We start from the raw sequence: 12,853 nt of genomic DNA, 5'->3' as shown, positions 1-12,853 counted from the left end.
TGAAGCTTATGGAAGTTATTTAAAAATATTTCAAATGTTTGTGTGTATGACATCCTCAAAGGTGTATAAGACTTTTCTTACGTGGAAACAAAGTTGCACACATGAGCTTGACGTGGGTTTGGCATCTCCCCAGGTAGGAGGTTTGGGTTGACCTAAAATGTCTCAGATTTTAATATAATTTAAGGTATAGAATAATTATGACAAATCTTCCACTAGAAGAAATTACTGAGACAAATACAAATTCACTGTTTTGCACAATCTGCTACTCAAGGCTCTCAGTGTTAATTCATTTAAAAATGTATTGAGCATCTAATATGGGTCAAGTTGTGCTAGAGCTGGACCTTAAAATGAAAAAGAAAGACATAGCCCTTGCTCCTACAGAAAATACAATCTAGTGGGAAATATAGGTAACTGAACAGATAATTCCACCTTGTTGTGTTTTTCTAGTTGGTGAATTTTTTTCCTTCTTTCTCACTGGTAGCTGTCACTTCTCAGTATTGAGTCATTTCAAAATCTAATTTGAGATGATAGTAATTAGTAGTTATGGATGAGTAACACTGTATTTCTTGTTCAGGAGTGACTTGCTTTGTTTATTATTTCTAAAAAGATAGCATCATAAAAATGGAATTGGTTTACATATATAATGTCTTATTTATTCAGTTGGCTTGTTTAAACCTTTTGGGAACAAGCCAGTTACAGATGAATGAATATTTACAACTGTCATTGATGGAGTGCTTACTATGTATTTTTTACATGCATTAGCTCACTTAATCATCAAAACAACCTTCAGAAGAGGGTGTTATTATAGTCTACATTTTATAGGTGAGGACTCTAAAGCACCGAGAAGTTAAGTAACTTGTCCAAAGTCACACAGCCAACAGACTGGAGCCAGGATTTAAACTTTGGTAGCCAGGCTCAGAGCAATTGTTCTCCACCAGTAAACTATACTGACTTCAGAATGAATTAATACGTAAATATTCAATTATATATATGAAAACGTCTTAATGCTGCAGTCCTAAATTATAAAGCTTAGATTGTCATCGATCATGGTAAAATCTGAGAATCACAAATACATCAGTGCTTCAAAAGACCTGCTGTGGAACCTGACAGTTCTACTAGAAGAATTACTCCTTTGATATGAGACGGATATTCTAGAGGTCCTTCTAAAGCAAGTGGTTATTTTGCTATGAAACTGCAGACTTGTGGAATGCTCTATTGCATTAGCGCGGACTACATCGCTAAATAGTCTAGCTGTCTCTTAAACTTAAGTTTGAGAACCTAAGGGGATAGCACAGCCCCTTCAATTTTTGAGAGAAAGCTGAAAGCCTTGGAACATTACCTACTTCTTATGGAGGATAACCCCAGTGCTGAGCTGCCCTAGACAGCCCGTTAGGGCTCAGCACAAGAGTGGTGGAGTCCTTCGAGGGGGAGATTGGCACCAATGACATCTTTAGTCTTCTGGGAAATTTGCAGTAGTCTACTCTAGGAAAAACAGCTTTTCCAATACTCTTATTTATAAACTTGAAACAACTCAGCATTTTGTCTTGGAAATGAAATAAATTTTGCTCTTACTCCTCCAGCTTAGATTATGTTTAAGGACTTGAAGAAGCACTGAAATCCTTCTGATCACTGAGTTAAATGTAATAACTCCATTCTGGTAGTTCTCAGCTGGGGTATCCTGAACCTGTCATAAGAGTGCTATCTAATTTTAATCAAATATTTCCTATGATATTAGAATAATTACAGTCCTACTTGTCAGAGGTGTGTTTGTGATTTTTTTTTTTTACATTTTATTTTCTTAGAGCAGTTTAAGTTCACAGCAAAATTGAGAGGAAGGTGCAAAGATTTCCCATAATCCCCCTACCCATACAGATGCATAGTTCCTCCCATTACCTACATACCCTACCAAAGTGGCACATTTGTTATAATTGATCAATCATTACATTGATATTTCATTATTACCCAAAGCCCATAGTTTGCATTAGGGTCCACTCTTGATGTTTTGCACATTCTGTGGGTTTGGACAAAAGTATAATATCATGTATCCATCATTATGGTACCACACAGAGTATTTTCATTGCTCTAAAATCCTGTTTTATTACCTGTTTATCCCTCTCCCTTCACACAGCCCCTGGCAACCACTAATCTTTTTACTGACTGTAGTTTTTCCTTTTCCAGAATGTCATATATTTTTGGAATCATACAGTATGTAGCCTTCTCAGATTGCCCTCTTTACTTAGTAATATCCATTTCAGCTCCTTTGTGTCTTTTCAAGCCTTGATAATGCATTTTTTTTAGCACTGAATAACATTTCATTGTCTGGATATACCATAGTTTATTAATCCATTCACTTACTGAAGGACATCTTGGTTGGTTACGAGTTTTAACAATTATAAATAAAACTGCTATGGACATCCAGCCATGTGCAAGTTTGTGTGTGGACATACATTTTTAACACTTGGGGGGTACATACCAAGGTGTGTAATTGCTATCTCATATAGTAAGAATATTTTTAGTTTCATAAGAAATGAGCAAACTGTCCTCCAGAGTTGTACCATTTTGTATTTCGACCAGTAATGAATGAGAGTCCTTGTTGTTTCACATCCTCACCAGCATTTGATGTTCTTAGTGTTCTAGATTTTGACCTTTCTAATAGTATGTGCTGGTATTCGTTATTATTTTACTTTGCATTTCTCCAATGACTTACGATGTAAAGCATCTTTTTCATATGCTTATTTGTCATCTGCATATCTTCTTTGGTGAGGTGTCTGGTCAGGTCTTTGGCTCATTTTTTAATTGGGTTGTTTTCTTATTCAGCTCTAAGAGTTCTTTGTATCAGAGCTGGTTTTAGGATTCAGTGCAAATTAGGGCTTAATATGGTATCAATAAGAAGTAAGAGGCTTAGGGATGCCTGGGTGGCTCACTTGGTTAAACGTCTGCCTTCGGCTCAGGTCATGATCCTGAAGTCCTGGGATCAAGCTCTGAGTCAGGTTCCTTACTCAGCGGGGAGTCTCCTTCTCCCTCTGCCCCTCACTCTGTTTGTGCTCTCTCTCTCTCTCTCAAATAAATAAAATCTTTAAAAATAAGAAGTAAGAGACTTAATATAATGTAAAACATGGACTCAAGAAAGGTTTGTGTTTGTAGGAACATCATAAGTATAGAAGAGACCAGTTACTGGTACTCAAACATATTTGAAGTCAACCATGAATAGCCAAGTTGTGAGGAAGCCCAAGCTAGCCATGCAGAAAGGATGTACGGAGAAAGAGAGATGTAGGCTAGCCTCCAGTTGTTTCAGTGATCCTAGTTCAGGTGCCAGACATGTGAATAAAGGGACTCTCTTGTACATTCCAACTCCAGAAGATGCCAAGTTAAGCATATGTGAGGCCCCAGATACATGGCCCCTATTGAGCTGTACATCTATCTACAGCTCCTTGAGCAACCTGGGCTGAGGTCCCAGACATAGTAGAGCAATGATAAACCATCCCTGCTGTGCCTTGCTCAGCCTTCCTGATGCTCAGTATCATAAGCATGATAAAATGATTGAGTAGTGTGCTATTGAGCAATAGGTCTCCAGGACAAACCCCTGTATCCCCTCTGTAGGCTGGATTAGGCTTAAAGCATGGGTTGGGCATGAGCTTTCACATGAGCTAGAACAATCTAATTTGCTGTGTCAAGAGCACAATTCTGTTTTGTTTGTAATTTCTCTTCAGGAGTTTCCTTTGACAGTGTAAATCATTCATGGTTAATTAAGCTTTAATAACAAACACTCTTGTCGGTGTCATCTGACTGAGTAGGACCCTCTAAGAATAGTATATAAAAACCATTTTTTCATATATACCCATGGCTTAGTTCTGGTTTAGTACTCTTTCTTGATTCATCAGTTTAGTGTTTTTAGTCTTCTCTCTCTCTCGCTCTTTCGCTGACTGGGATAACATGAGAAAAACAGGAAAAGGAACACTTACGTTGTAGGCATAGTGTATCATGATTAAGAACACAGCTTGTGAGTTGAATAGAACTTATGATGGCTTTGACCTTTGCAGGCATTGGAAGATTCATGTTTTAAGGGTAGATGATGAGCCATAAAACCAGGCCCAGTTGCTATATGTATTGAAGAGTGGAAGGAGCAAGGAAAGAAATGCGTTTTGTACCAAAATGAATGAAACAACAAATGGTGAAGTATACACTGTTCAAACTTGCTGTGTCTTGAGTGAGGCACTCTGTTTTGAGTTCCATAAATTAAAAGGGTTGGATTATGCTACCTTTAGATCCATCCTATTTCTAAAGTGTTTGACCCTAAGTATAAAATAGCAAAGGTAAAGTCAGTGATTCTGGCATGTAATAGGTACTCAATAAGTATTTGTTGAATGATTAATATGAGCATGTATCAGATTTACCTGGCAGGGCCTAGGAGAGTGAAACCTTCGCACTGTTCAAGAATGTTAGGATTTTCTCACTTTAACACTTATATTTAAAGCTAGAACTAGGCAAAACTAATATAGCATATATGTTTCTTTGTATCTTCATAAATTTTTTTTTCTTCATCCAGAATTCTGGCCTTAATCCAGGAATATCCTACTACTATCCCTAGAGGATTTTCTCTCTAAACTGGGCACCAGCTAAGGTGTTTAGAAATCACCCCAAAGCCAACAGAACTCTACCCTTTCATGCCACTGACTTTAAAAAAAAATTTTAAACTTATTTTGTGTTTAATTATAGATTCACATGCAGCTGTGAGTTAGTGTCAAGATATCCCATGTATCCTTCACTCAATTTCCCCCAATGATAACATCTTGTGTAACTATAGTATAATATCATGCCTGGGAAATTGACATTGATATGATCTGCTGACCTTATCCAGATTTCATCAGTTTTACATGAACTCATTTGTGTGTGTGTGTGTGTGTGTGTGTTTAGTTCTCTGCTATGCTACCACGTGTATAGATTTGTGGAACTACAGTCAAGATACAGAACAGTTATGTCACCGCAAGCATTATTCCTTGTGCTACCTTTTAATAGAAACCTGCCCCCCACCCATCCCTAACTCTTGGCAACCACTAATCTCTTCATCTCTGTCATTTTATTATTTCAAAAATATTACATAAATGGAATCATACAATATGTAACCTTTTGAGATTAGCTTTTTTCACTCAGTGTAATTCCAAGCCACTGACTTTTAAGACTCAGAAGAAAAAAGTATAATAATGGATTATGATATGAAGGAATTGATATTTTTGAATAAAAATGTCTCTATGTTTTCTGTTTTTTTTACCCCCTTTGCCAAATTACGTTGTTCCTCCACTATCTGTGCCAACATACACCATGTCAGAAACCTTTTAACTTCAGAAGAAAGCTTTACCTAGGAAAATGGAATCAGGAAAAGTGAATTAAGCTTAATCTATCTACCAAATATGTCATTTCTGACAATGAGCACAAATGAAGGGGTTACATTTGATGACCACAAGAGTCTTTTCACCTTGGAAATTTTATGACCAGAATTAAGATCCCATAAAACAAGTGTTTTGAGACCACTTTGGCTTCCAGAACTGGGAAGGCAGAAAAATGGTTCTAAATGGTAGGGCTGTAATGTAATGTAATAACCAGAACTGGAAAGTAACAAGCAAAGGTGTAAAAACTAACAAAATGTTGGTATCTTCACCCAAAATAAACATTGGTATTATCATCTCTCTTTTACAAATGAGAAGAAGAGCTCAAGGGTTTAAGTAACTTGCTTAAAATCACACAGTTGGAAGTAAGATTAGAATCCAAGGAGGATTAGCAATCAAATCTGTTTTGGGAAAAAAAAAACAAACCCTCTCTTAAAAAAAAAATCCCAAAAAACAACCAAAAAACAAAAAAACAAAACACCCCAAAACAATAACAACCAACCAACCAGCTAAACAAACAAACAAAACAAAATATACCAGTGCTATAGGCACAGATACTAAAGATGTAGCATCAGGGGAAGGGAGAGTTAGATGCAGGAAGGAAGTCTGAGGAGACTGTGTATTGACTGAAGTGGAGTGGCCATTCTGCCACTTTGCAGGATTTGAGAATGCGTATTTATATGAGAATGCAAAGAGAATGTGTTTACTTAAGGCACTGATTCTCCAAGTGGGTCCAAAGACTAGCTTTATTAGCCTCACATAGGAATTTGCTGGAAATGCGAGTTTTCTAGCCTCAGACTTACTGAATCAGAAACTTTGGGTGTAGGGCTCAGAAGTCTGTTTTTACAAGCCTTATAAGTGATTCTGGTGGGTACTTAAGTCTGAGAAATACTAGTGCCAACGTGGAAAACTTACACTGTGTAGTATATGAAAGTGAAGATTTGAGGTCTTTCAATGGATCAAAGGATGATCCTATGTTAAAGGACTGTCTTATGAACTGCTTAGAAACTTTCTTTCTCTGCCTTTTTGATTCTGATCCACTTGTAGGTGCTCTCCGTTGGTTTAACCTCTAAATTTTCATACCTTTGGCCTTGATTCCTGCCTTGGGAATCTACTGCTCTTTGAATTTGAGTACACTCAACATTGTGCTCTGACTTGCTTCTAATACAGATTGCTCACACCAGCTTTGGGATGGATGAGGCAGATAAGAGAATTCTGATCTGGTATGAATTTTGTTAAACTGAAATGTTTTCCAAGCTGGGGAAATTGAACTATTATTTTTAGTGACCTGATAGCCATAAAAAACTTTCAGCAGAGAAATGACATGACAAAATTGTATTTTTGAAATATTAATTTGGAAGCAATTTATAGAATAGACTGGGTAGAAGTGAATTATGAAGCCCATACAATAAACTAGGCATGGGATGGTAAGTGAAATGGTATTGGAAAGGAATGCTAGGGGAGGGAATCAAATGTGAAGAATATTTAAAAAGAAAAATCCAATGAAACATAGGGACTAATCTACAATGGAGAGTGAATAAGAAGGTGGAAAGTAAACTAACAAATTAAGAACACTGATAAGTGTTATTGGCAGAAATATGGGATTCATCTCAGGTATCTTGTTCTGGAGAGTTAATCAGATAATTTTGAATGTATTCATTGTGAGATAATGATGAAATACCCAAGTATTGTAGCTCATTAGATAAATGAATAAATGGATGCTTTTTCCATGGATCAGTTGGTAGAGTTGGATTGTCTTAGGGAAAATTGTTGTTTTTTGCCTTGAATTTCATCAATCCTAACATGACTAAATAGATATGTGTGACTTTGAAGACAAGTTATTCCAGACAGTGCGTTCAGGAAACTGCGGTAAGTGAATAAGATAAAAGCAACTCTGGAGAATTATGGCCCCAGCTCAGTGGTTTCTTGGTAACAGGAATAGTAATAGTGGTGGTTATGATGGGACTTTGATAGTAGAAGGGATTGGGGGGGGTATAGGAAAGGATGGTGGTGGTTTTTAAATGAAGAATGGGTGTAACTGGAATATTAGTCTTTACTTCAATAGTCTGCTGCTCTGGGATCTAATCTTGCACGTCTAGAACAATACATAGTGGGAAAGGAGAAGCGAAAATGGATCGGAGGATGACTGCAATCTTGTACAACAATGTGTTAGAGATTCCTTCCCTGCTTAGAAGTGGACGGTAACTGAGAGAAGCTGCCTACTTCAAGACGGAAAAACGTTCCCAGGTTCCATTTTCGTATCTGCCAAATTATGATAGAATTTACAGTTTGGAAAATAGCGTTATGGAATTTACTTAATTACATGGAACGTATGTGAAAGTGAACACATTTTCTTTTTAGATAAGCTATACACAGCTGTGTTTTTTACTGGACAAGCCATGTTTAAGTCTTTTTTTTATTCCTTTGGGCTTATAATAAGCTTTAAAACAATATATAAAATTGTGCCCAGGAACCCCAAAACACCGAAGCCAGGGTTCATAAAGCATTTATGAGGAAATGCTGATACATCTCTTGAGGCCGTCCCTGTTCCCTGTTAACCCACTGTTACTACAGATGTCCGAGGGGCATATTAATATGCCTATTAGCAATGTAAGTCTATTTCATTTTTGGGTCAAACAGCCAAAAGAATATTTCTTTTTTTCTTTTCTTCTTCTGATTGCCCTACCTGGGCTGTAACTAGCTGAACATTTACAACTCTGAATGATATAATGCAATTAAGACTCTCTATAACATTCTAATTTGCATATCTCATTATATAGAGTGACACCATTAGAAGACATGTGTTGAAGCTTTCAAAATGATTATGAAATGTGAATGTGTAATGGGATGAATATGCTATGCCGAACCAAGATCGAACAGCATTCACAGGCATACTCAGGGTAGCAGGTGCTTCTTGAAGAAGTGATTTCTGTGAACAAATGCCAATCACATTCTTTATTTTGCTCTTCTTCTCTATGGACACAAGCACAAAAACCCAAAATAAGTTGTAAATGCTGTAAAATAGAAGTTTTAGGGGACAGTATTTATTTAAACACATTTATCTGGGCTTTTTATTCTGTTGGTCCCTTCAGATCTGCTCTTCCAGTTGCCTTTGGCCAGTTGGAGGCACCAGCAGTAGATAGAGGTTGAGGTATTTGTTTCCTTGGCTTTTCCTTGCTGGGACAAGATTTGGCACTGACTGCAAGGTAGACGGTTTCCATGAAATGAATAAACCTTAAATTTCAGAGCCACTCGCATGTACAGGCTCTTTCCAAGGCCCAGAGAAGGGCCTGGACAATGTGCTTGCATGGCCTTATGTTTTTGTCAAAAGAAGAAAAAATTCTGATATTAAGAAGTATATTTAGGAAGACATTTTAGAATATTTCATGAATACAGATGAGAAATTTGAGGTTCCTGATTAGGAGATGAAAGCTACTTTCTTTTATCATCTCTAAATATACTTATCGAAAAATCTGAGTAAGAATATAAACTATTAATGAAATATGCACCATAAGTGATAGATTGAATGACTAAATCAGTATGGACTATTCTGATTTTAAAAAATAAAACAAAAAATATTTTGATTATACTAAAAGCTAAAATTCAGAGATAATTTATGAATAGACAAAATGAATAAGCTCTCAAATTGTTTGATAATGTAATTAACAGAGAAGAATGAATCATACAGACACATTGGAGAAAGACATAAATTTGTTGGTACTTTGATATGAATTACTGGCGTTGATGAAGATAATATAAAACTCACAATAAGACACTATAATGAGGACAGTTAGGACATACCAGTTAATGACTATTGTCAACTCAAACAGTAGTTAATATTAGTCAACTACACAAAAAAAGTTGAAATGCACTGAAATATAGTTTATATGAGACAGAAACTTGATAGAAGGTTTCCCAAATTTGAATACAAAACAAAAAATTACATGACACTGGTAATAGGGATTGTGAAGTTGTAAACTGTGATGTGAATCTAAATTATCAGTGATAAAAAACAAATTTTAATCCATCACGTTGGAGAAAATACTTTTTAAATTTTTTTCCTCTATAAAATTTGATCTTACAAAATTATTACATGAAGAACAATCAGAATATGCAGTGAAAAGAATCAGAAAAAAGATGTTCCAAAGCTGTTCTGTTAATTAATAAAATATTTAGCTATTCTTCTAGATTTTGTTATGTTTGTGGTATTTGTTAGATTTTTAAAATTTGTGATTCTTTTATTTTAAAATATTCACTTTCATGCCCAATTCATATTTGTTGCTTTGCAGTATTTTTCTTAGAGAGAATACCCCAAATTATATGAACTTAAACCCTATGACACCCAAATCAGGGTCTATCTCGTAGCCCCACTTCACACTATAGCTCTAACTGGGATCTGATAACAAATGTTTCACCTTGACCCTTTCAGCTTAAGGGTAGTAACATCTTCCTGCTTTTGTGATTCCCTGAAGGTTTCACCATCTTTTGCTGGTTTCTCAACTTTGGCACATCAGTGCTTCAGTTGGATAATTCTTTGTTATGGGTGCCGTCCTGTATAGTGTAAGATGCTTAGTACCACCCTTTGCCTTTACCCTCTAGGTGCCGCTTCCCAAGCTGTGACAACCAAAAATGTCTCCAGACATTGTCAAACATCTTCTGAAGGGAAAAGTCATCATCTCCAGTTGAGAACCACTTTCTTAATACTTCATAAATTGTCTCTTTATTAAAATGTCTTCAATTGCCCCTTTCAGCTTGCCATTTTTTTCTAAGATAGTTATCCAAAGCCTTTTTTAAGATGATGACAGGAACAGATATGAAATTCTGTAGGAGGTTAAAAGTATGTACTTTNCTTCAATTGCCCCTTTCAGCTTGCCATTTTTTTCTAAGATAGTTATCCAAAGCCTTTTTTAAGATGATGACAAGAACAGATATGAAATTCTGTAGGAGGTTAAAAGTATGTACTTTATCATTTTCTTCTTTCTTTCTTTCTTTCTTTCTTTCTTTCTTTCTTTCTTTCTTATTTTCTTCTTTCTTTCTTTCTTTCTTTCTTTCTTTCTTTCTTTCTTTCTTCTTTCCTTCTCTTTCTTTCTTTTTAAAGATTTTATTTATCCATTTGACAGAGAGAGACAGCCAGCGAGAGAGGGAACACAAGCAGGGGGAGTGGGAGAGGAATAAGCAGGCTCCTAGCACAGAAGCCTGATGTGGGGCTCGATCCTAGAACGCCGGGATCACGCCCTGAGCTGAAGGCAGAGGCTCAACGACTGTGCCACCCAGGCGCCCCTATCATTTTTTTCTTTAAAAAAATAAAGCAACTAGGCATTATATCCCAGTATGTGAAATAATAGTCTGAAGCAAATTTTTTAAAAAAGATTTTGTTTATTTATTTGACAAACAGCAAGAGAGCACAAGCACTTTAATTTCTGTCATCAATGTTTTGTAGTTTTCAGTGTAAAGTCTTTCACTTCCTTAGTTAACTTATTCCTAAGGATTGTATTCTTTTTAATATTACCGTAAATAGTATTTTTCCCTAATTTCTTTTTCAGATAGTTCATTTTTAGTGCATAGAAAATGTAACTGATTTTTGTATGTTGGTTTTGTATTCTGGAACTTTACTAAATTTGTTTATTAATTCTAATGTTTTCTTCTGGAGTCTTTAGTGTTTTGTATACACAAGGTCAGAACCACGATGAGATATTACCTCACACCTGTTAGGATTGTTATAATCAGAAAAACAAAATATAACAGGTGTTGGCAAGGATGTTGAGAAATTGGAACCTTTGTACATTATTTGGGGAAATACAAAATGATGAAGTTGCTAAGGGAAACAGTATGAAGATTCCTCAAAAAAAAAAAAAATAGAACTGCCATATAATTTAGCAATCCCACTTTTGGGATACTTACCTAGAAGACTTGAAGTAGGATCTTGAAGAGATATTAGCACTCCCACATTCATTGCAGGGGTATTCATAATAACCAAGATGTGGAAATAATCTAAAAAATCTAAATATCCATTGATGGATTAATGAATAAAGAAAATGTAGTATACACATACAATGGAATGTTATTTAGCCTTAAAAAAGAGGAAAATCCAGCCATATGTGACAACATGGATAAACCTTGAGGACATTATTCTAAGTGAAATAAACCAGTCACAGAAAGACAGATACTATACGATTCCACATACATGAGGTACCTAAAATAATAAAATTCACAGAAGCAGAAAATAGAATGGTAGTTGCTGGAGGCTAGAGGTGTGGGTGAATGAGGAGTGGTTAATCAATTGGTATAACATTTCAGTTATGAAAGAGAATAAGTTCTAGAGACCTGTTGTACAACATTGTGCCTGTAGTTAACAATACTGTATTGTATGCTTAAAAATCTAAAAGGATGGGGGCGTCTGCGTGGCTCAGTCATTAAGCATCTGCCTTTGGTTCAGGGTGTGATCCCAGAGTCCTGGGATCAAGCCCCACATCAGGCTCCTCCGCTGGGAGCCTGCTTCTTCCTCTCCCACTCCCCCTGCCTGTGTTCCCTCTCTTGCTGTCTGGATCTCTCTCTCTGTCAAATAAATAAATAAAAAAACCTTAAAAAATGTAAAAGGATAGATCTCATATTTAATGTTCTTTTGACAGTTAAAAAAAAACCCAAATTTAAAATTGGATAAAATTGTCAGAAACAACCTCTAGAAGTCAACTAAAGGTAAGCAATGAATCGAGAAATGTTTATTCATAAAAAACTGTAGAATGTTAGGTAAGAACAGTGAGAATTTATAGTATTCCTGTCTGGGGATGTTTCTTTCTCTACCCAACTTCCCCACTATTCCTCAGCCTGGTTAGCACAGTAATAAAAGCAGGGCAGGTTAGCTATAAAAACATCGGTTTCACTGCCATAGGAGCCTGACTTAATTTGGAGTGGACAATAAAAAAACCCCACAAAAACCTATGTGGTGTTGCCAGTAAGAATAGCGAACTCAGAAGAAAATGAATGGAGAAAACCTATGGATTTCCTAGGCTAAGGTAATAGTCCTGTTTAGGGCAGAAATAGACAAACTGACAAGCACCATATTTAATAGGGAGATTCTGGAAAAGAGATAACTCAGGGGCTAGATAAGTTCTCTACACCTCATTGCTGACTGGGAGGCTGTGCACATAAGCAGAAAAGACCCTAGAGAGACCTGTGAAAAGTACAAGACAGGGAAGATTTAAAAGGAGCTCTACAACTCACATATGGATGTAGCAGCAAAGGTAGAAGTTTTATTAGTTGAAGATGTTTGAACACATCCTCTGATCAAGAACTGGTTGGCTGCTATGCAGTCAGGATGACTCCAGGGGAAGTAGGTTAAAAATAAAATAAAAAATATTGAGCATATGCATCAGTTTCTACTCTGCAAGGGGAAGACATTTTCCACAGATTAAGTCCAGGCAAGTCTTTAAAAAAAAAAAAAAGGAAAAAAAATCAACAGCAATCCTCAA

Source organism: Ailuropoda melanoleuca, chromosome 2, assembly GCF_002007445.2.
Source record: "Ailuropoda melanoleuca isolate Jingjing chromosome 2, ASM200744v2, whole genome shotgun sequence".
Classification (NCBI taxonomy): Eukaryota; Metazoa; Chordata; class Mammalia; order Carnivora; family Ursidae; genus Ailuropoda; species Ailuropoda melanoleuca.
The sequence above is the reverse complement of the archived record's forward strand: the minus strand, read 5'-3'. Positions refer to the sequence as shown.